The sequence below is a fragment of the Otolemur garnettii genome, unplaced genomic scaffold, assembly GCF_000181295.1.
Source record: "Otolemur garnettii isolate 467f Iridium unplaced genomic scaffold, OtoGar3 scaffold00015, whole genome shotgun sequence".
In the NCBI taxonomy this organism is placed as follows: domain Eukaryota; kingdom Metazoa; phylum Chordata; class Mammalia; order Primates; family Galagidae; genus Otolemur; species Otolemur garnettii.
In genome coordinates, this window is record NW_003852410.1 from 24,804,573 (window position 1) to 24,830,461 (window position 25,889).

The 25,889-nt window shown below is 39.6% G+C and overlaps 1 protein-coding gene across 6 annotated transcripts in view; it reads left to right on the plus strand.

Moving 5' to 3' along the window:
• The window catches only part of CADPS (calcium dependent secretion activator), a 484,159-nt gene that overhangs the window by 50,564 nt on the left and 407,706 nt on the right, over window positions 1-25,889 (plus strand). The gene's annotated exons all lie outside the window — the stretch shown is intronic.

A 25,889-nucleotide genomic window follows, 5' to 3' on the forward strand; every position in this document is an offset into this window, starting at 1 on the left:
AAGTGTTGTACTGATGTACAGAGTGTACTGAATAAGCTGCCTGCTTAAGGGTCTCTAGCTACCTTATTTACCCTTGAAAGAAGAGATTAAACAAAGAACTCCATCCAATTATTTAGTAACACCTGGATATTTTCTCTTTAGAGGAAACTCTCTGTGTTTGGATGTTGTTTTGACCCAAGGTACATGGTTCTTGGGGGTTAAAGGGATAAAGATCAGAGTATTCAAAGAATTAAAATGTTTCTACAAACTTAGACATCTGAGAGTGTGCCAAAAGATTATTTCTCTTTTCTAGAGAGCTCTGCTGCCTCAATAAAACAATACAATGATGGCATGTTGAGCTCACATCATATGAAAATGTTGTTTGGTGTGGGTTCCTGAAGGTCATGCAGAGACCCTGCCCTATTCTTTAGGAAAATGTGCCATGGTTGATTTGTGATATACACCATCCCTCACCCAGTGTGTACGTTTTTTAATACTTTGTCTTTGACCTTTTAGGATATGAGGTTCTGAAGTTAACCACAGGGCAAACTCAAACAAATGGTACAGTGCCCACCAAATATTCTATTATCTCAATATTAGAAAGGAAAGGTACATCAGTCAACATTTGATTCTCTGAGAGGAGATGTTTTAAATCATAGGGATGGAAGGTGTTCAAATCCTTGCAGATGCCAGATGCCCTCTAATCCAGGGACCTTACTTGCCTTTGCTTTTACTTCTTGGCCTTGGACCATTTTATGTTATTCCCCTTAGGCTGAGGTTGAGAAAGGCCAAGAAAACCTTCATCTAGAACCTCCACTCGTAACTCTAGATGGGACATTTTGAGAAGGTAAAGATGGAGGGAGAACTTGGGCTTCAGCTCATCTTCTAGGTTGCTGGTAGATTTCTGTCGACTTTGATGCTGCAAATGGAGGGATTTGAGAGCTGGGGGATTAACACAGATGCCGAAATGTAAAAGAAATGATGACTATGTGTTACCTCTATTTGGTTTACTCCACGAGTAACTGCATTTAAAAAACTCTTCTGTGAAAAATGTGAGGCTTTCTGAACACATAACATCATACACTTTTGCACTGATGGAGGTTTCTGCCAAGGTAGTGAGGTTGTCTTTATCCAGCTGCACTGGGGAGGCTTCATTTAGCTGTGCCTGCTTTTTATATTTTAATATTTTTAAGTTGCCATCAGGGGAAAATTTCTTCCTTTTCCTCACCCTAGAGTAATGTGTTTGCTCTAAATGGTTGTCCTAAGCTGCAAATGGGTTTTTTTTTTTTTAAAGTCCTTTGCTGTAATTTCCATTTGATACTTTTGAAATTAGGTCTTTTTTTTTATTAAATGATAGCTGTATACATTAATGCAAACATGGGGTACAGTGTAGTGTTTTTATATACAATTTGAAATGTTTTCATCAAACTGGTTAACATAGACTTTGTGTCATTTACTTAGTTATTGTGTTAAAACATTTATACTCTAGTTCTAGAAAAGTTCACTTGTTAGACAGACCATATAGGTGAAAAATGAGGTCATTTTAACATAAGTTACTTTAGTAGAAGGGCGAGACTAGTAACATACCCACCTTTGTAAATAAATGTATTTGCGAATCACAGGCAGTGAGAAGACAACTTGTAAGCCCAGAAAGTCATCTGTTCCTTTGGGACAGCATCCCAAGTTAGTAAACTGTAGTTTAGTAACTGTAGTAAAGCCTACAGTTAGCCTAACCTTTTCCTAAAGAGCCACTGGTCTAGAGGCAGTGAAAATAGAAAAGGATTTTTTCCCATCACTTATTGGCTTTGGTATACATAGCATATTTTTCTTGGCTCGGCAACCATAGCACAGTGGTTACAACACCAGCCACATACACAAAAGCTGGATGGTCAGAACCTGGTCTGGCCAGGGAAACAACAATGACAACTGCAATAAAAAAATAACCAGGTGCCTGTAGTCCCAGCTACTAGAAAGGCTGAGGCGAGAGAATCACTTAAGCCCAAGAGTTTGAGATGGCTGTGAGCTATGATGCCACGGCAGTCTATGAGGGCAACATAGTAAGACTCTATCTCCAAAAAAAAAAAAAAAAAAGATTTCTTTTTCTTCCTTTTGGCCATACCTATATATCTCCTATAAATATACTAAGCATTCATAGCAATAGAGGGTCATAGAATCTATCAGGCAATTATTAATTTAAAGGTTTATAGAAAATATATCCATCTCTCATCGTCACTCCCCATGGGAGTTCTATGGGTGGAGAAAATTGATCTCTTTTCCAGCTCAAACTGAACATGAGACATTGACAATAAATATTTTAACTATTCAACTTCCTCATATATCATGAAAAGATTAATTTGAAGGTTTCAGAGATGCTCCATAGATGCTCTAGTTCAGGCGTCCTCAAACTACAGCCCGTGGGCCACATGCAGCCTGCTGAGGACATTTATCTGGCCTGCCAGTTGTTTTTGCCGCGGCTGCCTGTCCTGCTTAACAGCCGACTCATCCCAGGGCCCACGGTCCAGCTCTCCAATGGTCTGAGGGACAGTGAACTGGCCCCTCTTTAAAAAGTTTGAGGACCCCTGCCCTCCAAATTATCACCTTTTGTTTTTGTTTGTTTTTTGTTTTTTGGGTGAATTTGCTCACCTGATAAAGAAGAAGGAGGTCGTAGACCTGGGTGGGAAGGGAGGAGCAAGGGGAAAGAAGAGGGAGAAAGAAGGAAAGACACAGACATACACAGAGAGACACAGAGAGAAACATGCCTTACTTTAAAGCTCTTTTAGTAGTTTTATCTCAGTTTAGTTAGAAATTCAAAAGGGCAGAGGCAGGAAGCAGCATCATGTTACAGATCTTTAATAGAAATAATCAGGCAGGAGTATATGATACCAAGCTTCTAACTTCTTCATAGATTCAGTTATTTTTATGTAAATGGTATCCAAGTACAAGGAATATACAGAAACTATACAAATTCCATGTGTGAACACCTAGGTAATCTACCCCCAGGTCACCAGAAGATTCCCCTACCTCCTCCCAGTCACTTCCTCCATCAAGGGTCATGATCAATCTTGTACATATCTGTGCATTTATGTATTAAGAATTGTAGTTTCACAAAATTCTAAAAAATAGAAATTAGTTTTTAGAAAAAGCTGTATCCATTTAAAGAAAACAATCGAACGATTTCAAGAGGGTTGACCAGCTCTGCTAATAAAGGGGACAAAAAGAAGACAGAAGTCAAGCACAAGTTATTCTGTGAAGTTTGTGTCACTGCAAAACCCTCAAAACTGAGTTAACTTTTGAAATGTTAAGGTTTGTTTAGTGATTCATAGCATTGACTAATTGCTTTGATCTTTAGAGTAAAGAAAACACTCTCTTTTGCCTTGTTTCAAACTTCCATCATGGCAGTACCCATAGCTCTTTAGAGTAAGGAAAACAGTTCTCTTTAGAGGAAGAGAGAGTGGGTATGCCTTGTGCTCAACAATTAAGTTTCAAGGCAATAATTTCTTTTTCTTTCTTTCTTTCTTTCTTTCTTTCTTTCTTTCTTTATTTATTTTTTTGATACAAGAATCTCTACTGATGGCACCCTACACAGGGTATTTGCCCCCAGCTTCATTGGGAAACATGCTGTTTCAGTAACAAGTTTGTGTTGCACTTTCAGAATGTGGCTTTCCAGTTTTAAAGGACTTGATGGTTTGAGTTTCACCATAGTTCAGTTTTTCTCACAGTGTAACCTCTTCCTGGGAATTGATTAGATGCTTGGAAACTTAGAAAGCTGTGCTAAGATGTGCTGTACAAGTGACACACACAGATTCAGAAGAATAGTATACAAAAAAGGTAAAATATCACTTAATAGGTTTTATACATTTAAAAAAAAATGATGGTGCTTCATGAATTTGTCATTCTTACACATGGTCATGCTAATTCCAATTTTAGTAAATTGGAATTGCTGCTAAAGAAACACAGCCATCAATTATATTTTAAATGGTAATATTGTGACTTATTGTTGTTATTAAAATTAATTTCATTTATTTGTTTTTACTTTATTAAAGCAGCTACAAAAAAAATTTAAGTTACATGTTATATTATTAGATCTTTGTATCACTTTTTGAAGACTGGTGGTTTGGTCCAGAAAACAATGAATTTGACAAGAATGGGGAAACAAGTTTTTCAGATGTTATATTACAAATGCTGACTTTCCACATCTACCCACAGATGTGAGGTCGTCACAGCTCTCTTTTGTCTTATTTCAAAGCTTCCATCATGGCGGCACCAAAACTCAGTGGGTTGGGTGTCGGCCACATATACTGAGGCTCACAGGTTCGAGCCCAACCTGGGCCTGCTAAACAATAATGACAACTGCAACCAAAAAATAGCCAGGCATTGTGGTGGGCACCTGTGGTCCCAGCTACTTGGGAGGCTGAGGCAAGAGAATCACTGAAGCCCAAGAATTTGAGGTTGCTGTAAGCCCTGACACTACAGTACTCTACTGAGGGTGACGTAGTGAGACTCTCTCTCAAAAAATAATAATAATAAAAATAAAAAGCTTCCATCATGAGATTAATAGACATTTAGTAACTGCTAAGTATATGCAGAGATTAGAGGCATGTTATTGAAAAATCCCAACATCTTTCATTCAATCATTCATTTGTTCAATAAAAATGTATTAGGCTCCTACCATTTGCTTGAGCGCTCTAACAAGGCAAAACATGCAAGATTCGATGGTAAACAGAGCACAGCCTCTGCTAACAAGGAGACTCCAGTCAAATGATAGAAAGAGAAAAGAAAAGAGAGTGCGTGTGTGAGGAGTAGAGACCCTGGGTGGAAGCAGGAGGCATCATGGAGTGTGACCAACTTTAGGCACTTTTATCCAGCACTCTTCTAGGCATGTGTCTCCCTTCACTCCCAGACACACACCCACTGAGTTTCTTTTCTTTTTTTTTTTTTTTTTTCACCCACTGAGTTTCTACCAGGAAGTCAGAGCATCAAGAGGGTTACTAACTAAAAGGGCTTATGCACACACACACATCAGTTGGCTGCAGAGCCACCCCCTTGGGCTGATGCTTTGAAATGCTCTCTGAAATGGCATGATGGAGCATCCATTCACCCTGCTGTAATTTAGAAAGGAAGCACCATCAGTTTCCTAAAAGAGCTGGCATGTCTTCTTTCAGATGATGGGGAGGGTGCATTTTGAAACACTGAATTGCTCTTGTGAGTGACTGGGATGACACCCTTGGAGCCATCTAAACAGCACGTGGGGCCTGAAATGACACATGCCAGTTATTTTCTTTGCTGCCCTTAAATGAAATTGCACACCCTTGTGAAGCTGCACAGCACGTAATGTGTCATTGTGCCTCCATGCTGCTTCACGATAGAAAAGACAGCTTATTTGTAACTCATTTTCTAGCAGGAAAGAATCATTCCTAAAAAGTTATAGTTTCTGGAGTCAAGTTTCAGCTCTGACACTCACTAACTTATTAACCTTGGACATATTAGCTAGACAATTAGAATAACATCACCTTGCCAGGGAAGGCCAACTTATGTATAAGGGTGAAAGGGCTTTGAGAAAGTGACATTTGCCTGATTATACTTACAAAATGTATGCATGCAGGAAAACACAAAAATAAGTTTAAAATCATTTGTATTTACCAGCACTAATTAACATTTTGTGTATTTCCTTCCAATTGTTTTGAGGTATCTTTCATAGTTGAGGGTATACCCTATCTATATAATTACATATCTTGCCTTTTTCACTTGACATTACTATGTAATCAGAAAGATAACTACTCAGAAAGATAATCTTTTTAATATGATTTTGATTGTGACTTTGTATATACTGTTACATAGGATGAACATATATTATTTAATCTTTAGAAGGCAGTATAGGTTGATATTGTATTTAAGATACTTAAGCCATTGAAGAACATTTAGATAGATAGAAAACAAGTTTTAACACTTTAGGCCAGGCACAGTGGCTCATGCCTGTAGCACTCTGGGAGGCTGAGGGGGTGGACTGCCTGAGCTCAAGAGTTCAGACCAGGCTGAGCAAGAGCAAGACCCTGTCTCTTAAAAAAATAGCTAGGCATTATGGTGAGTGCCTATAGTCCCAGCTACTCTGGAGGCTGAAGCAAGAGGATCTCTTGAGCCCGAGAGTTTGAGGTTGCTGTGAGCTATGGCACCATAGCACTCCAACGAGGGTAACAAAATGAAACTGTCTCAAAAAAAAAGTTTTAAAACTTTAAATAAAAATGTAGTATCTGTAAAGTTTAATTCAAACTCCAACATAATGTTCTTTTAGATTTTTTAAGGTTATAAATTAATTTGCTTGAATTATAACATTCAGAGATAATGTCCTCATTTTGGAGAGAAAGATGCTTTCTAACAAAAATCAGCTGATGAGCATTTAATAAACACCAGTCTTTGGCCATGTATGAAAGAATCGTGAATTGCCAATTACAATATTGACACTATTGTTCACTTGCCAGAACAAAACATTAGGTGGCAGTCTGTCAGAGAAGAAAGAGAGGTGGCCACTAGGGAATGTTTCAGGAAGAGTTGGGTGGGCTGTAAGCTGGGCTTTGAATTGAAATAAGCCTTTGTAATTCAGGGTTTCTGACAGTCACGTGCCATATCCCTTAATCTACAAATGTTGGTTTTTGCGATTATTTTAAAACAACAGATGTAAATCCATAGTGCCAAATGCACTCCTTTTCTCTCTAGTGTGGACTGTGTGTATCTCTGAGAGATGGAAATGGCAGGCAGATAACTCTAGTGGTGATTATGTAATGCTCAGTGCCAGAGGAGTGCAGAAGAGTGTTGGTTTACAGATTTTTTTATAAATTGACTGGTGGGAGGAATGGGTAGGATGTGCAGAAAAAGAGGAGAGAGAAATTAGGTAAAAACATGAGGTCACCCTAATATTTAATGTTAGTTAAGTATTAACAATATTGTGAGCATCTGACTTGATTTATTCAAGTGTGATCTACATGTAACTCTGTATGCAGCTTACATAGCCGATTCAGCTTTTGTTGGGGCATCGACCTCCATGCGAGTCTGCTGAAAGGTGAAACCCACTCTCTGTTTCTCTGGACTCATCCCCCAAAAGTTGCATGCATTCTCATCTCAACCATTTTACGACAATTTCATGGGTCCCACATTAGGAAGGGCTGATTTACAAAGAGAGTCTGGTTCCATAAACTAGCACTGCCCAGCTCTGGGTTTGTTCCCCCAGTCACCACCAATCCCTTCAGATTTTGTGTCAGGTTCATTTGGGTCGAAGAGGAGAAGGATGCTCAGCTAAACGGAGCGCTGCTCTGTGCAGCTCCATCCTGGGCACAAGCACAAGAGCCCCGAGTCCTCACACCCACCCACAGCATTTCCACTTCAGGGCTGGGAGCAGAGAATCCAAGAACTGGCAGTGCAGTGTTCAGAACAGGAAGCTCACAGAAAACAAAGGCCCTCAAGACTGAAGCTGTGGTTTCAGAAGACAGTTATTCAACTTGCTGTCACTTAGTGTGCAAAGACACAGATTAATTTTGCTCCAGAGCTATAATTTAACTGAATCGTGGAAGTCATCATTTTGTTCTCTCCATGATTAACAGAAAATCAGGCTCTGGGAGAGAATAGACAACAGAGCATTGGAAAGAACCAATCTGAGTAATAAACATGTTAATCAAATGCTTATGAGAAATTTCCACAAAGATGTTAATATATGGTAGACATGCATTGAAGAAGCTGCTTCTTAGCACCTGAATCTCATGAGTGATGATATTAATGATGTCAATAGTAATATTAATATGACCACTATTATTAGCATGTTTTAAGAGCTCATTATAAACTGGTAGTTATATTGGATGCTTATGTGAATAAAAGCTCTTGATTATTGGACTGTAGATAGTCTTATTACCCTCAGTTTTTAGAGGAGAAACTGAGGCCCAAGGAAGTCAAGAAAGTTGTCCCATGCCCCTTGCCAGATGGAAAATGTTCTGAGTTCAGATCCATCGGTCCCCCAGAGCATGCTTCTGACTGCTACTCTTCACAGCCTGTTCAGAGCTAGAAGGGATCTTAGAGAAAGTTATTTCACAGTAGAAAATAGAAGTCCCAGTATCACTCAACTCTTTAGCAACAGTTAGTTGCATTCAGGTCTATGGTTTCAAGTATATTCAGATAATGTGCAGACCAGTGCAGACTACCTAAAAACAATCCAGTGTGCAAAGATTCCTTGGGGGTGATAGGGCTATATTGTGGCAACTGTAGCAAAATTATAAGCCAGTGTTTCATGTTAAGGTACAATTGAAGGGGTTCAGGAGAAAGAAACATGGGAGGGAGAGTCTGCTTAGGAAGCACCCACCATGTGTTCATATTTTGAAGCATGTGTGGCATTATCATAGACTCACTCATTTCATGGATATTCTGCATCACCTACCCAGTGGCAGGCACTGTGCCAGGTGATGGAAATACAGCAGTAGGCCAGATAAACCTTATCCTTCCTCTCACAACCTTAAGTTCAAGAAGACAATCCAAGTCATCATCAAGGAAGATATTAGAGTGTGGTAAATGGCCTGCACAATATTAAAGCAGGGGGATGTGGTAGAGTGGTCCTGGGGTTTGTAGATGGGGCAGGCATAGTGACATTTAACCCGAAACCTGAGTGACAAAAGGAGGCAGTTGCATGGAGCTAAGAGAAATGGGTGTTCCAGGTGTAAGTAATGGTCCATGCAGTGAAAAAGTTCTGAGGTCAGACAAGCTCTGAGACCGGCTTGCTTGAGAAAAAGATAGAAGGCCCATGTCAGTGGCACACAGTGAAAGAGGGTAAGAGTAATAACATCACAGAAATGGTTGGGGAGTTGATCTTGTGGGTATTTTTGAGGCAGAGGAGGCAAAGCCCATAGTGCCCTTTGCATGAATGTTACTCTAAGAGCAGTGGGAAGTGATTGAAAGTTTTAGACAGAAAGAGCAACATGATTTGACCTTTTTAAAGATCACTGGCATCTGGGAAGTATGGGAAGCCAGAGTGGGAGCTAGGATATTGATGAGGAGAAAATTTACCATGGCAAAAAGTCTTCGACATCATAGTGAGTAAAAACTGGCAGAAGAAGCAAATACTTACTGAAATTTTTCAAAAGAAATGAGCTCACCTCTCTGAAAATAATTTTGAGAAAATAGAAATGAAAATGGAAAAGTTGGAAATGATTCAATTGTGCTGGAGAGAAATTTGATTAAATAATTAAATTGGCTTAATGACATTTACCAAAGAAACAACTCTTGATGAAGATTCTTCCCTGTTGATTTAAGTCTGATTAATGTTTGTAATCAAAACATTTGCTGCATTGAAAGGGCAGGGTCAAATCCTAGAGTCAAAATGTCTTATACCCTGATCAAGCCATTGTATGCATTATTATTACATGAACATAAAACATCTGTAAAATGTAAGAATTAATAGCTGTGGCAGAAGTAAAGGCCATTTGAAAAAAATCATCGATTTCAAAGCCCTTGATTGGAAAAAGTGATCACTTTGGGGCTAAAGCCTTAACTGTCTAAATTAAAACTGTAAATGTTAGAGCATAATTATTCTAGCATCTTATTCAATAAGAGTTGCAGATTCCTTTCCTGAGCAAGGACAATTTCTGAATTAATGTCATCTGAATTAGCGCCTTTTCAACTGGAAACAGTTCTTTCTAAAATACTTGTTTGTGCTTATGCTTTTTTGTAATCACATTTGGTTGCAATTGAAGTTAATATTAGTTTAATTGAATTCTACTTTGATCACCAAATTCAGTAACAGGCTCTGACAGTTGCTTAGACAAGTTACCTAATTTAAGTATGCTAAAGTGTGTCCTTAAACAAGTTAATCTCTAATTCTATATCCTCAGCCATAAATGGGACCACTTACACACACCTCACACAATTATTGCTAGGATTAAGTGAGAGGAAGACTTTAAATGCCCTGGTTTAAAGTACATGCTCAATAAATTGTAGTCCTTACTATTGCTACTATTATTTATACATGTGTCTATTTTCTGTATACACATGTAATTCACTAGCTGTTTGGTTTGAATGATTTGTTCTGCCAATTAGGTTGAAAATTTTTCAAGGCAAGGGTTAGGCTCTCATCTTGTATTATAATAATTTTATTCTTCTGTATTAGTCATAGCAGAAAACAGCTGGCTTGCCCAGACTGGGTAATTGAGGGGTGCATAATGAAGGGATTATTTAAAGAAGGCTGGGCAGAGTACAGAAAACTCATAAGAGATGGAGAAGCACCTGGGCTAACAAGAGCAGGGAGCCCATAGTGCCCTTTGCATGAAAAGGGAGGGCTGGAGGTTACTAGTCATAGCCTGGAGCCCAGAAAGAGATGCCACTCCATAAGGACTGAAGATGTAGAGAAAAGTGCCAAACTGCTATCTGGTGGGAGGGGAGGCAGTGGAATAAATACTCTAACCTCCCTCTCTTCCCACCCTCTGATCTCTTGCTGGTGCCTCCCATTGGCTGAGCTCAAAAGAAAAGCTTATTAAGCGATTGTGTGGAAACCTACATCCCGGAACACAGACCAGGGAGAAAAGAAGTGGATCTGGGGACTTAAACAGAGTGTAGACAGGAGGCTTCTCCAGCTCAGTCAATTAATATAGCTGCTTTGCATATATAATTGGCATTGGTAAATGTTTGCAAAGGGAAAGGAAAACTGATTGAAGGCAGCTATTGAAGACTCATCTGTAAATGTAGATTGAAAAAAATTCTACCTAACGGAGTAGTAGCTTAGAGGCAGGGAATGTTTGTAATCACACCAAGCCCCGTATAAACCATATGTTTACCTCCCCAGGATGGGGGTGACCCAAGGCAGTTAGTAAACGACTCAGTTCCAGTCTTTTCCTCAGAGCAATGGAGATAAGAGTTAAAACCTACATCATAGGTCACTTTTGAGGAGCGATGTATGCAGTACAGCTGGCACAGAAAGAAATACTAAAGAAATGTTAGCAGATGAATTCTCAATACCAGTGGTTCTGAACTAGGGGCAATGTTGCCCCTCATCTCCGACCCATCCCAGGGAACATTCTGCAGCATCAGGAAGCATTTCTGGTTGTAACAGAGTACATCTAGTGGGTAGAAGCCATGAGTTCTACAAACAACCTGAATTGCCAGGACAGCTCCCCACAACAAAGAATCACTGAATCCAAAATGTCCGTGATGCCAAGGTTGAGAAACCCTGCCCTCTACTGATGTCATCTCTGTATTTCCATCCTTGGGCTTCTGTATTTCTTGATAGTAGTTCTTAAGACCCATGATGACTGGTCCTTTGTTCACTCTCAGTAAATCGAAGACTTTTGTCTTTCCCCTCCCATAAAATGGTGAGGGCATATATAGCACATCAACATGGCGTGACTTAGTCCTGTCACTATTTAAAATAAGTAAGTAAATAAATAAGAACAATATAGAAATTGCTCTGATAAGGTGTTATCTGAGCTATAGCTACCCAATACTAAAGCACTATGTTAAATACATGTTAGAATTTGTAAGGCAACAATACAGGACTGTTTCTAGGGGCGTTTCAAAGCACCAAGGAGCAATATATTGGAATGCATTGTTGTTTCTGCAGCTGTAATCATTGGTGAGGCTGTTTCCAAAAGAAACAAAAGCCACGAATGAACTTGTAAAGCTAGCGTGTGTACAGTAGGTAACTAGAGGTAAACATCAGATAAGAGCTGCTCTTTGACATAGTTGAATGGGTTTTTCCTTACTCAGTCACTCTTCTCTATGGCTCACTTAGGCCCAGAGCTGTTGCCCCTCTATTTTCCTTAAGAAAGTTGAATCTCTGGGTTTCTCTAAGTATAAGATGATATCACTGGCAAAGAGCCTCAATTTGAAGGCTCTTGACCTCCTTGGCCCCCTTTATTTCCTTCTCTTGCCTAATTCTATTGGCTAGAACTTCCAGTACTATGTTGAATAGTAGTGATACAGGGCAACCTTGTCTGGTTCCAGTTCTAAGTGGAAAAACTTTCAGTTTTACTCCATTTAGTATAATATTAACTGTGAGCTTGCTGTGGATGGCTTTGATCATTTTAGGAAATGTGCCACCTATGCATATATTCTTCAGTGTTCTAATCAGAAAAGGATGCTGAGTTTTATTGAATGCTTTTTTTCTGCATCTATTGAAAAGATCATATGGTCTTTATTTTTGCTTCTGTTGATATGATGAGTTACATTTATGGACTTGGATATGTTAAACCAGCCTAGCATCTCTGGGATGAAACCTGCTTGATCATGATGTATGACTTTTTAATGAGAAGCTATAATCTATTGGCTAAGATTTTATTGAGAATTTTTGCATCTATAGTCATTAGTGAAATTGGTCTAAAGTTCTCCTTTTTAGTTGGATTTTTTCCTTGTTTTGGTATCAGGGGATGTTTGCTTCATAGAATGGTTGAGGAAGATTCTCTTCTTCTCAATTTTTTGAAATAATTTCTGTAGTAGGGGTATAAGCTCTCCTTTGAAGGTTTGCTAGAATTCTGTTAGGAAGTCATCTGGACCAGGGCATTTTTGTTGTTGTTGTTGGGAGATATTTTTATTGTTTCTTTGATCTCAGTGCTTGAAATCAGTCTGTTCAAGGGATCTATTTCTTCTTGGTTAAGTCTAGGGAGAGGGTGTGATTCCAAGTATTGATCCATTTCCTCCACATTGTCAAATTTCTGGGCATAGAGTTTCTTGTAGTATTGAGAGTTAATCTCTTGTATCTCTGTGGCATCTATTATTTCCCCTTTATAGTTTCTGATTTGAGGTTACTTTTCTGTTTCTGGTTAATCTGACCAAAAGTTTATCAATTTAACATATTTTTTAAAACTCACTTTTTGTTTTGTTAATTTTCTGAATGATTTTTTGTTTTCAATTTCATTAATCTCTGGTTTAATTCTCTGATTTAATTTTGGTTATTTCTTTTCTTTTGCTGCATCCACAAATCAGTAGCTTTTTATATGCCAATAATAGCCAAGTTTTAGAAGTCAGTCAAGGACACAATTTTCTTCACAGTAGCTTCAAAGAAAATGAAATATCTAGGAATATACCTAACAAAAGAGGGGAAGGATCTCTATAAAGAAAATTATGAAACCCTAAGAAAAGAAATAGCAGAAGATATTAACAAATGAAAGAACATAACCATGCTTATGGCTGGGAAGAATCAACATTGTCAAAATGTCTACGGCCCTGGCCAAAAACTGCAAAAAAAGAAAAAATGTCTATACTACCCCAAGCAATCTACAGATTCAGTACAATCCCCATTAAAGTACCATCATCATACTCTCAAGATTTGGAAAAAATAATTCTTTACTTTGTATGGAACCAGAAAAAAACCCGTATAGCCAAGGCAATTCTTAGTAATAAAAATGAAGCCAGGGGCATCACCCTATCAGACTTTATGCTGTACTACAAGGCCATAGTGACCAAAGCAACATGGAATTGGAATAAAAATAGAGACATAGACATTTGGGACCAAATAGAACATCATGAGATGAAGCTAACATCTTACAACCACCTTATCTTTGATATAGCAAACAAGAACATACACTGGGGAAAAGAATCCCCACTCAGCAAATGGTGCTGAGAGAACTAAATAAACACATGTAAAAGACTGAAACTGGATCTGTGCCTTTCTCCACTCACAAAAATTGAATGAAAATGGATAAAATATTTAAATCTAAGGCATGAAACAATAAAAATCCCTGAAGAAAGTATCGGGAAAACACTTGAAGATATTGGCCTGGGGAAAGATTTTATGAAGAAGACTTCCATGGCAATTGCAACAACAACAAAAATAAACGAATGGGACTTAATTAAACCTAAAAACTTCTGTACAGCTAAGGAGACAACAATCAAAGCAAATAGACAGCCTTCAGAATGGGAAAAGATATTTGCATATTATGAATTAGACAAAAGCTTAATAACTAGGATCTATAGAGAACTCAAATGAATCAATGAAAAAAGAGCCAAAAATCCTTTATATCATTGGGCAAGAGAGATGAATAGAACCTCCTCTAAAGAAGACAGATGAATGGCTAGCAAACATATGAAAAAATGCTCATCATCCCTAATCATCAGAGAAATGCAAATCAAAACCACCCTGAGATATCACCTAATCCTAGTGAGAATGGCCCACATCACAGAATCTCAAAGCTACAGCTGCTGGCGTGGATGTGGAGAGAAAAGAACATTTTTACCCTTCTGGTGGGACTGTAAACTTCCTTTTTGGAAGGATGTATAGAGAATTCTCAAAGAAGTCAAATTAGACCTCCCATTTGATCCTGCAGTCCCATTATTGCATCTACCCAGAAGAAAAAAATACTTTTATCATAAGGACATTTGCACTAGACCGTTTAATGCAACTCAATTTATAATTGCCAAATTGTGGAAACAATCTAAATGCCCATCAAACCAGGAATGCATTAGTAAGCTGTGATATATTCAGCCACTAAAAAAGGATGGAGACTTTACATCTTTTGTGTTAACCTGGATGGAGGTGGAATGCATTCCTCTTAGTAAAGCATCACAAGAATGGAGAAGTAAGAATCCAACATACTCAAGTCTAATATGAAGATAATAGATCACCTAATACATGGTGAAGGGTGGGGGAATGAGGAAGTGGGGAGAAGTTAGGAGGAAGAGTTGGGGGTGGTCATGGTATATGACATACCTTTTGGGTGTGGGATACAATTATAAGAGGGAATTTACTTAGTAAATGTAATCAGTGTAACCTAATTCTTTGTACCCTCAATGATTTCCAAACAATGAAAAAAGAATTTGCTAATATAGTAGGAAAAAAGGGGGGGGGGAGTTGAAGAATGCCCTTAACTCCAAGATGGCTCAGGGTCTTCGCCATGTATTTCATTTCCTCTACTCTCAAAGGAAGGGTGGTTTTCCCCACTCTCCAGTTCATTTGTTTGCTCATTTATCAAGTATTTGTGGCTATTCTATAGGCTTAGGCAGTACAGGCATAATGGCACCGGTCTCCATGGAGCACACAATCCCCTGGGGGATGGGGACATTCATCAATAAGCAAACAAATTAATAAGTCCTGATTTGTGACCAGGCCTGTATAGAAGCAAGGAGACAGTAAAATCAGAGACATGATAGACAATAAAATCAGAGTCCTACTTAGGCAGCATGTTCGGTCAGACAAAGTCTCTTTGAGGCAATGGCATTTCTAGTGAATAAAGAGTAGAGGCTCTTCAAAGAGAAAGGTAGGGAACCAGCCCTCTAGGGGGGAGAAGAACCAGCATGTGCAAAGGCCACAAGGCAGGATAGAGTTGATTGTGCTCAGGGTTGAGAAATTGGTGAATGAGGCTTGCCTGGTGAGAGAGAACCAAACCAGGAGGAGAAGAGCTGGAAGTCATTTTGAAAGCATCAGGGAAATGGGAGGATTTCAAAGCTGGGCACTACTTAATATTTGTTAACATTTAGTTGCCTTTTCTTTGGGCCAGGAGCACTTTATACACAGTAACTCACATATCTCAGAAGGTGAATGTGAGTATTAAGAACTATTTTATCTACTTCTACAGATAAGAAAATGGAGGTTTTGCAACCCAAGGTCAGGGTTTCTCAGTCTCACCACTATTGACATATGGAACGAGCTGTCATGTTGACAGTGAGTTGTTTAGCAGCAACTCCACCCTCTAGTCACTAGATGTCAGCAGCAACCTCCTCCTTTCCCCAAAGTGACAACTAAAAACATGAACAAACTTTGTCAAATGTCCCTTGGGAGAAGACAAGCAAAACGATTGCTGGTTGAGAACCCCTACTATAGAGAAAGAAAAAAAAATGAAAGCATCTCTGATCCCATCGTCTAGTAACGCCCCTATATTGATGCCTTATGGCCCCTGACTAAGCTTCCTGTGTTTGCAAAGACCAGCCACCTCAGAGCAATGTTTCTCTCCTCCCCCAACTGGTAGATACTTGACTCTGTGGGCCACACCACTCAATAAATCATCCAGAAAGCGAGGTGAGTTACATGGCTCAGCATTCCTGAGCATTGAAACAGATCTTGAAGGCAGGAGAGGAGAGGTGTGCCAAGAGGAGGCAGAACACAGACAAGTCCAGCATTCTGGGCCTTATCACCCCTCCACTCCTGAGCATCCTTCCTGCTTGTCTCAGAAGCCCACTCAGTGGTACCACATGACCCTGAGGAAGTGCTATCTCTGAGTCTGAGAATTAGTGACTCTGAACTACTGACGATGACATGGTTTGGAGACACAGAAGAGTGCCTCCTTTCCTTGGACCAGCCCTCTAGACCACACCAGAGAACAGAAGGAGAGAAGGATGGATATGACTTGCTTAGAGACCCCTGGAAGAGATGGTAAACCATGGTAAACTAGCTTCAGCGTCTTGATTTGAAAAAGTGTGACTGTGTCCAGCATTGTTGACTGTTCACTTAATGTCCCATCAGTGCTTATTTATACATTCAGTTAATTCAACACTTGGGATGTCAAAGATGTGTTGTGAGCCCTCTTCACTTCAAGACCATTTCTGTCACTCAAGGTCTTGGAATCCACCACCATCAGAATCCACCAGCCAAAGATTCACTGACTGATTCAAAATTGAGGGTCTTTCACTTTGAAGAGAGAGGTTCGACATAACTTGTTTAGGGGGATAAGAAGGGTTTGACCTTGTCTTGGAGTTGGGTGAACTGAAGGCTGGTCAGACATTTAAAGAATGAGTAAAAGTGAATTAAGTAAGGAAAACGGGGACAGGAAAAGCATTCTAGGCAGGAAGCGTGGCAGGTGCAAAGGACCAGCACACAAGCTGGCTTTGTAAATGCAGAATTTTCAGACAGTATCTCAGCCCAAGAGAATGTGTTTTACAGGTACGTAAGGGGTGTGTGTGTGTGTACATGTATGTGTACAAATGTGTGATTGCTTTAATTTGGCATCACTGGGTGCTGTCCATGTTGCATAATATTGGGGTATAGTCAAAATTTGGCTTGACCTTATTTGTCCTGTGGTGTGATCATTTAATTTCCACTAATACATATTACTTGCTTATACACAACAGACTTTGCCGTGTAGATCAGCTCTGAAAGGCAAATTTGCTAATCTGAATCTTTGACTTATAAAGACCTTACTGGATAGAAATCACCAAACAATGTTTTAACATAGTAAAGTGAGAAGAAAGACTGACATCTGCAGGATTGTGTCCAATAAAACAAATATTATAAAGAACAAAAAACTGGGATTCAGGAAAATCTAGACAGGACTTATAATTAAAACTTTGAAAGTAAAGTGACCTTGTGGAAAAAGCATGAATTTTCAGGTCAGAACTACCCAGAGTCAAACCTGAGCTTCATCTCATATGTGGCCCTAAACAAATTGGCTTCATTGTTCTGAGCCTCTTTTATCTGTAAAATGGAGTAATGACAACTACTTCACAGGATCCTTGTGAAGAGTAGAGATGACTTATGAGCAATACCTGGCACAGGATTGCTACAAAGCATAGCTACCATCATGATGATTTTTTTTTTCTTTTGAGACAGAGCCTTATTATGTCACCCTCGGTAGAGTGCCATGGCATCACAGCTCACAGCAACCTCAAACTCTTGGGCTTAAGTGATTCTTTTGACTCAGCCTCCCAAGTAGCTGGGACTATAGGTGCCTGCCACAACACCCAGCTATTTTTGTGTTGCAGTTGTCATTGCTGTTTAGCTGGCCTGGGCTAGGTTTGAACCCACCAGCCCCAGTACATGTAGGCAGGGTGTAACCCCTGTGCTACAGGCACTGAGCCCATCATTATGATTAATATTATGAAATTGGAACTGCTGGATTTTTAACCATGAGCTACAGGTTTTATTCAGAGTTTCTTGGTGGCCACAGCAAAAGAGGAAAGTTGATTGATATTATTCATGTACAAAAATATAGAAATGCTTCAAGGCAAGATAAGGTCATCTAGGAATTTAGGCATCAAAGAAATATTTGGTCCAGGTCTTCACTGACGGCTCACTGAGAAATAAAAGTGACAATATCAGCTTGGTGCCTGTGGCTCAAGTGGCTAAGGCGCCAGCCACATACACCTAAGTTGGCAGGTTTGAATCCAGCCCGGGCCCACCAAAACAACGACGGCTGAAACCAAAAAATGGCCGGCATTGTGGCAGGCACCTGTGGTCGCAGCTACTTGGGAGGCTGAGGCAGGAGACTCGCTTGAGCCCAGGAGTTGGAGGTTGCTGTGAGCTGTGATGTCACAGCACTCTACCTAGGGGGACAGCTTGAGGCTCTGTCGCAAAAAAAAAAAAAGAAAAGAGAGACAATATCTTTAACATCATCCCTGTGGCAGATAAATACAAGTTCTATGTGCTTGTTTCCTCTTTAATCTTTAAGAGTAAGCCAAAGTCATAATGCTAAAGAGCGATTGTGGGGCAGGAACTTTATTCTAATTCAGCATTACATCTGCCAAAAACATTCTTGCATCAATAGCGTTTACTACATAGATTATCAGCTCATTCTTTTCTTATTTCATAGGCACACATCATGCCTGTTCCTGAGGCATTATCTTTGTTAACCCCCTCAGTAACTCTTTAAAGTTTGTAGTATAATTCCCATTTCACAGATGAAAAAACTGGGGATTACAGCCCTAAGTTAGTCACAAAGCTAGTGAGTGATGAAACCAGTACTTAAACCAAGATCTATTTAACTCCCGTGACTCTGTCCTCACTGTCTCCCCTAGACTGCCATCGTAACAAAGGATGCTTCCCTGAAGAGAAAAAAAGGAGCCTTGTGTAAAATTAAAAAGAAGGAAAATTCAATTGGGGGTTCTAGGTATAAAATCATTTTATTACTAAGACATCAAGGAAGATCATTTTGTAAATGAGTTTTCTGGGAAGGATGTTTTAATCATTTTTGTTGTCATTTTGGTTTATTCCAAACCATTTAACTAAAATAACATAGATAAAAACATAGTAAGAAACACATTTAACAAAATCATGACAGTGCTATATATACATATATATACCAAATTGCATGGGTGGCTCTGATTTTGAATTCTGTGCGTTCAAAACCAGCGGAAATGAACATGTTTCTATTAAGAAGAATAATTCAAATCTGTAATTTATAACATGTAATTCTATATTTAATCAATTAGATAACTCATATCCAGTAAACACACCTAAATTTAACTGACGTTTAAAATATCCTCCCTGTCAATTTAATTTTCATTTTTCTACATGATTCTGAGTGTATAATAGATTAGTCATAGTCCACATATTAAAGTCAAATAATTAGTGTCTTCAAAGGGAATGGTGCCTTGGAATTAGACAAGAAGTTTCACTCGCAATAAAGACCTTAATAGTTAGTTGCTTTCAACATTTTCTTCACCCAAGTTGATGATGATGATCATCAAGAACTGTGGAAGGCCTAAGATTTTGCTTTGCTTATGAACTGACAAGTTAGGTTTCCAGAGCTTCCTAGATGCTGGCAGATGACACAAAACTCCTAGAAAGTGACAAAGGATGATTACATTAATGTACACAGCTATGACTTAATAAAAAAAAAAAAAAAAGAAAGTGACAAAGGACTGTCCTCCTCACAGCACAGCAGAGGGCACATGTTTCCCACTTGCACCAATTTCCCATGTTCCCCATATCCCATGGGGTGCCCTGAAGGAGCCCAAACAGGCACTGCATTTGCAGGGGGTCTGTGTCACAGCTTAGGAATCCTGAACCTCAGAATGCCCGGACTGATGGCAGTGACGTGCTGACAGCAAACCTGCCCAGTCTTTGTCCTGGAAGGAAATGGTATCTCTATTAGCCTGGTCAGGACACAAATCTTCCCTCCAGAAAAATCCTAGCTCTATCTTGCAAGACAGACACATAAACATCTCTGAAAGAATAATCAAGAACAAAAGCTATCACAGGGAACGTAGCATCATGGAGAATCACTTTCCAACAATGATGGTGATGGTGGCAGCTAACAATTATTAAGTTCCCATTTCCCAGAAATTAGCCAGTCCTTTACGTGCATCATTTCATTCAATCTCATCACAACCCTCGAAGTAAATAATATTATCTATGTTTATACATAAACATAGTTGAGACTCAGTAAGCAACTTCCCCAGGGTCACACAGAAAGTGGAAGAACCAACACTAGAGTGTGGGTCTCTGTGACTCTAGAATCTGTGTCCTTCATCCTAACATTATCTTGCTCCTTTACAAAATATATTTAGGCCTGAATGTATTCCATAGAGGGAACAAGTTGTTATTTAAAAATCGAAATATAGATCTGTGAGGTTTTAATTTTTCTTACCAAGATAACAAATAGGTGAAATTGTTAGGAGGACAGATGACAGATTGCAGATTTAAATCCAGGAAATTCACCTCCAGAGCCTAGAACACTTCACTCCCAGGCTATGTGGCCAACTCTGTGTGGATCACTCTTCAGTTACAAAAGCCAGAATCTAGAGTCAGCTCTGGACAACTAGCCCCCTTATTTGGTTCTTTACCCTTCTATTTAAGAAATGCATGGATCTTCAGAGCACCCAGATCTGTGAAGAACTGCTCTTCTGGAGAATGTGGGCAACTTAGATACGTGTTACCCACATGTTCTGTCAGAGGAGGACCATTACAACAGGTGCTGGAAAATGACCATTGAGTTCAAACTTGGATAAGCAGTTCCATAGGGTGGAGTGGCTGATGAAGTTACTGCTAAAATATTTGCTGATATCTAGAAAGACTCCTGACAGTGGGTTCTCTCTCAGCACCTGAAGGCTTCTAATACTTTCTGAGCCAGTGCAGGTCCTTCTTCCTTCCTTCATTCCTTCAACAAATTCCTAATGAATGTCTGCTGTGTATGAGATCCTTGTTCCTAATCTAGTGTAATACTGACAAGCAGGCCTATTATTAGGATATAAAGTGATACATCCTGTAAGGAAGCTATATGGAAAGATTAATGAGAAGAGGCAGGAAAAAGTACCTAACACTTAGGGACATTGGGAAAAGCTTCCCTTTGATAACACTTGGGCCAAACTATAAAAGTTGAGTAGAAATTTGTTCTATGTATGTGCGTCAGTGCATTTATTTCAACCTGCAATGTTGAATTTATTTATTGCTTGCTTATGTATTATCTGTTTCCCACTTGTTTCGTGCCCACTTTCACAGTCCCAGGTGTGCGTGTACATGTAATGCATAGAACACAGTCAATGGGTCAGTAATTATTGAATTAATGAGTGTTAAATATTAAGTTTTGCTTTCATTCTGTATGATGGTTACTTTAACATATATATATATATGCTACACGTTTAGTTTCAAAGTATTATTTTGCTATAGGTTACTTTCAGGAAACATATTAATTAGTTTGATGTAAGCACGTCAAATCGTATAAAAAAACAACACATTGTACCCCACATATGCATAAATGTATTCATGATCTATGTGTATATGACTTAATAAAAAATAAAAAATTGTCTTTATGGCAGTATCTATCTTCTATGCCAACAGGAAACAAAGTGAAGTCAGTTGATTGGCTGATTTGTTCATTATTCATTAACTATTTTCTAGAAAGCATCTACGACATGCAAAGTGGTGGATGCTAAGCCACACCAACCAAAGACTTGATCCTTACTTGTGAAGAAATCAAACATAGTCACGAGACACCATTAGTGGGTTTCATTGCTAGTAGCAACGAAAATAATTTTATAGTTGGGGGTCACCACAACATGAGGAACAATATTAAAGGGTCATAGCATTGGAAGGTTGAGAACCACTGGCCCAGACCATCTCCATGCCATCTCACTTCTCTTTTTCTCTGAAAAGAAAAAGTGCACAGTAAATGAAATTATAAATATAATCATTCTTACAGTTTTAAGAAAAATGATGAGTTAAGCTTAGAAATATTGGCTTGGCGCCTGTGGCTCAAGTGGCTAAGGCGCCAGCCACATACACCTAAGGTGGCAGGTCCGAATCCAGTCTGGTCCCACCAAACAACAATGATGACTGCAACCAAAAAATAGCCAGACGTTGTAGCAGGCGCCTGTGGTTCCAGCTACTTGGGAGGCTGAGGCAGGAGACTCGCTTGAGCCCAGGAGTTGGAGGTTGCTGTGAGCTGTGATATCACAGCACTCTAACCAGGGGGACAGCTTGAGGCTCTGTCTCAAAAAAAAAAAAAAACCTTAGAAATATCCCAGGATTTATTTAATTCAGTGATTCCTAAATGTTAAATTAATGGGAAGTACCGTTTTCACAGCAGTGGTTTGTTTCCCTGGTGAATTTCTGCCACACAAGTTTTGATTCTGACATTCCCTACATTTACTCAAATTTTATATTTGTCTCTGCAGCACCAAAACACACAAGTTTATTAAACGGTCTAGCTTATCTGCAAATATGCTGACCCTGAATAGTTATAAAGTATTTCTGTAGGTCATTTAAGTTGAATCAGAAATGGTTTCCAATCAGAGTGAAATGATCTCTTAGTTTAAGCAAATGATACCAGTATTTTAAAAAAGCTGTAATTATGCCCATGCCTAGAGTTTTACTGCTATAGGCCTTCTCCAGAAAAATTTTTCATGTCTTCTTTCTTAACACATCATTTGTCTTCTTATATAACTTCTTCATGGACTTCATCATTCTTTTTTTTTTTTTTAACTTGACCAAGTGCAAATGTCTGCCTTTCAGGAGCTTAAGAAAGGAAGGCTGTTAGTTTGCTTCTATAAAAATCCAAATAAGCCAGGCAAGGTAGCACACACCTGTAGTACCAGCTACTCAGAAAGCTGAGGCAGAGGATTGCTTGAGCCCAGGATAAAGCTGCAGTGAACTCTGATTGCACATGTGAATAGACACTGCACTCTAGCCCGGGCAATGTAGCAAGACCATGTCTTAGAAGAAAACCAACCAAATAACTGAATACCTTCCCTAAAGATGTCATTCTCCCAAATAAAATCTTCAATAGCTCTTGTTCCTTTTAGGATCAAGTTCAAGTTTCAGTAAGTGGTTCAAGACCATCCATGATCTAGCCTATTCTATCTCTTCTTCACACTTAACCACATGATCTTTAACCAGGCAAGCATCTATTGCTAACTTCTTTAATTATCACAACAACATATTTGCTTGGTACACCTGTTATCCCATTCTACATATGAGAAAACTTTAGAGCGGTGGTTCTCAACCTTCCTAAAGCCATGGCCCTTTAATATAGTTCCTGTGAGTCATGACCCACAGGTTGAGAGCCGCTGCTTTAGAGGTTTATGCAGCTTGGCCAGGTCTCATAGTTAGGTGACGGGTTTTTAGTCTTATCTTAGTCATGCTGGGACAACCCAGAATGTTCCATAGGTCTCAATAACAAATTGGATGCTCTTGCTCTTCAAGGGCTTTTCCTCAGTGTTATCTACAATTTATGATAACAATTTTGAGGAACAAAACCATCAAACTTAGAGTCTCCCCACCATGATGATTTCTGTAACCCTTTTGGTGCTGTTCTCACCACCTGAAATACCTGTCCCAACTTCTTTACTTGATCATCCCTCAGTCATCCTTCAGAGATCAGCTCCTCTTTCAGATCTCACAAGTTTCCCCCTACTAGCCAGATTTGACTAAGAGGCCCTCTGTGTATCACAATACCAGGGGCAGACAGAACATTCTACCGTTTATACTCGAAATCATCTTTCTGTATCTTTCTATCCCTATCTGTCCCAATAACCTAAAAGTACAAGGACCAGAATATGTTTAATTCCTCTTTGTGTCCCCATGTGCCAGGCACTCAGTAAATATTTGTTGAATGATTGAGCAAGGGCCTATCAGGAAGAGCCTGAAATAGAAAGTCAATGAAGTAGGACAGAATTCAACAGTACAGTCTAGGGGAAAGCCTGAGGAGTACAGCTAATGTAAGTGAGGAGCAAACTTAGAATGTGGTGATTTAATATTTATTGAGCGTGATATGGCAAGACGGAGGAACAGTGTTGAACAAGATAAACAAGAGCATTATCTCATGGGGCTTTACCTGCAGCATATGCTAACAAGATTTTTAAAAAATATTGACTGGGCACAGTGGCTCAAACCTGTCATCCTAGCATTCTGGGAGGCAGAGGCAGGAGAATCACTTGAGGTTAGGAGTTTGAGACCAGCCTGAGCAAGAGTGAGACCTTGTCTCTACTAAAAATAGAAAAAAATAGCTGTGGTGATGTGTGTCTGTAGTCCCCACTACTTGGGAAGCTGAGGCAAGAGAATTGCTTGAGCCCAGGAGTTTGAGGTTGCTGTGAGCTATGATGATGCCACTATACCCTACCTGGGCAACAGAGTAAGATTCTGTCTCCAAAAAAAGAAAAACAAAAAGTAAGAGCTACGAGGAAATAGATAAGGTGAAGCTGATGAAAGCGTTATAAGGGAAGAGATTTGTAACTCCTGTATGGTCAGAGTAGGCCCCTTTGAGAAGGTGATACCAGAGGGGTGAGGGAGCTAGGTTTGCCAGGAGCTTATGGGAGCATTCTAGCTGTGCAAAGGAAAGGCTCTCAGGCAGGACAAAGCTCAAGACTGAGGAAAAGAAGTTCTTTTAGTTTATAGAAATCTTCAATTCTCTGACTACCTTCTCTCCAGAAAGGAGAGCCTGAGTTCAGTGGGAAGATTGTCATTAAACGTAAGGGTGGCTTGTGGATGACTCTAAGAACAGAAGAACTCAGCAGTGCAGAGAAAAGCCTCGGGGGCACCTCTGAGGCTCTGGCAAAGAGACGCTGAGGGGAAGGAGAGTCTCCCACAGTGTCACTGGCTTCTACATTCCGTAAACTGGCAAGAAAAGGAAGGGACAGATTTGATTTGGGGAATTTTTTTTTTTTTTTTTTGAGATAGAGTTTCATGTCGCCTTTGATAGAGTACTATGGCCTCACAGTGCACAGCAACCTCAAACTCTTGGCCTCAAGTGATTCTTTTACCTCAGCCCCCAGGTAGCTGGAGCTACAGGTGCCTGCCACAATACCCAGCTATTTTCTTATTGCAGTTGTCGTGCTTGTTTAGCAGGCCAGGGCCGGGTTCAAACCCACCAGCCTTAGTGCATGTGGCTGACGCCATAGCCACTGTGCTATGGGCACTGAGCCTGATTTGGGGAAATTCTTTACCTAAAATACTGAGAGCAGAATATTGATCAAAAAAGCTCCCTGCATTTTTACAACTTTGCCCCATCTTGTGAACATGAACCACAGATTTTCTAGCCCATGAAAATGCATCAGTGAGTCCCTTCCCTCCCTTCCCTAGAAAAGGACAGAGGCAGAGTGAGGGCTATGAGCAATGGTTTTGTTATATTTTTCATTAATCTATCATAAATACAAAAATAATAATAACTAATATCAATGGTCACTTACTAAATGCTCCTGACCTTACCAAACATCTCCTAGCAGAAGGAAGGAAGAACCACTGGGCTCTGGAGTCAGTCCTCCTGAGTTTAAATACTGCCTCCTACACTGACCAGCTCTGTGGTTTTCCTCTGCATCATGAAATGTGAGTGCCTTTATTTCCTTACCTGTGTAACACAGGTGAGAGGGAAATGACAGTGCATATCCTGGGAGCCATTGTGAGAAGTCAGGAGGTAACATACAATAAGCGCTTAAATAGCCCTTCATACCCCCTGCTGTAAATGCAAGCTTCTACTGCTGACTTATTTCATTATCACAGCCACCTATCTGGTTGGTACCTATTCTGCATATGAGAAAACTTTAGAGATTTCTGTAGCTTGCCCAGTCTCATATTTAGTCAGTGGGTCTTTAGTCTTGCCAGGCTTCTGGTCTCCCCAGCGTGTTCCATGGCCCCCTAACAAACTGGATGTTATATGGAGACCTGCTCTTCAAAGGCTTTTCCACAGTGTTATCTACAATTTATAATAATTTCGAGGAAACAAATTGTCAAACACATATGCACCCACACATCCCACACTCAGGATGATTTCAGTTTTTAAAAATTTCCTCTGAAAATTGGAAGTCCA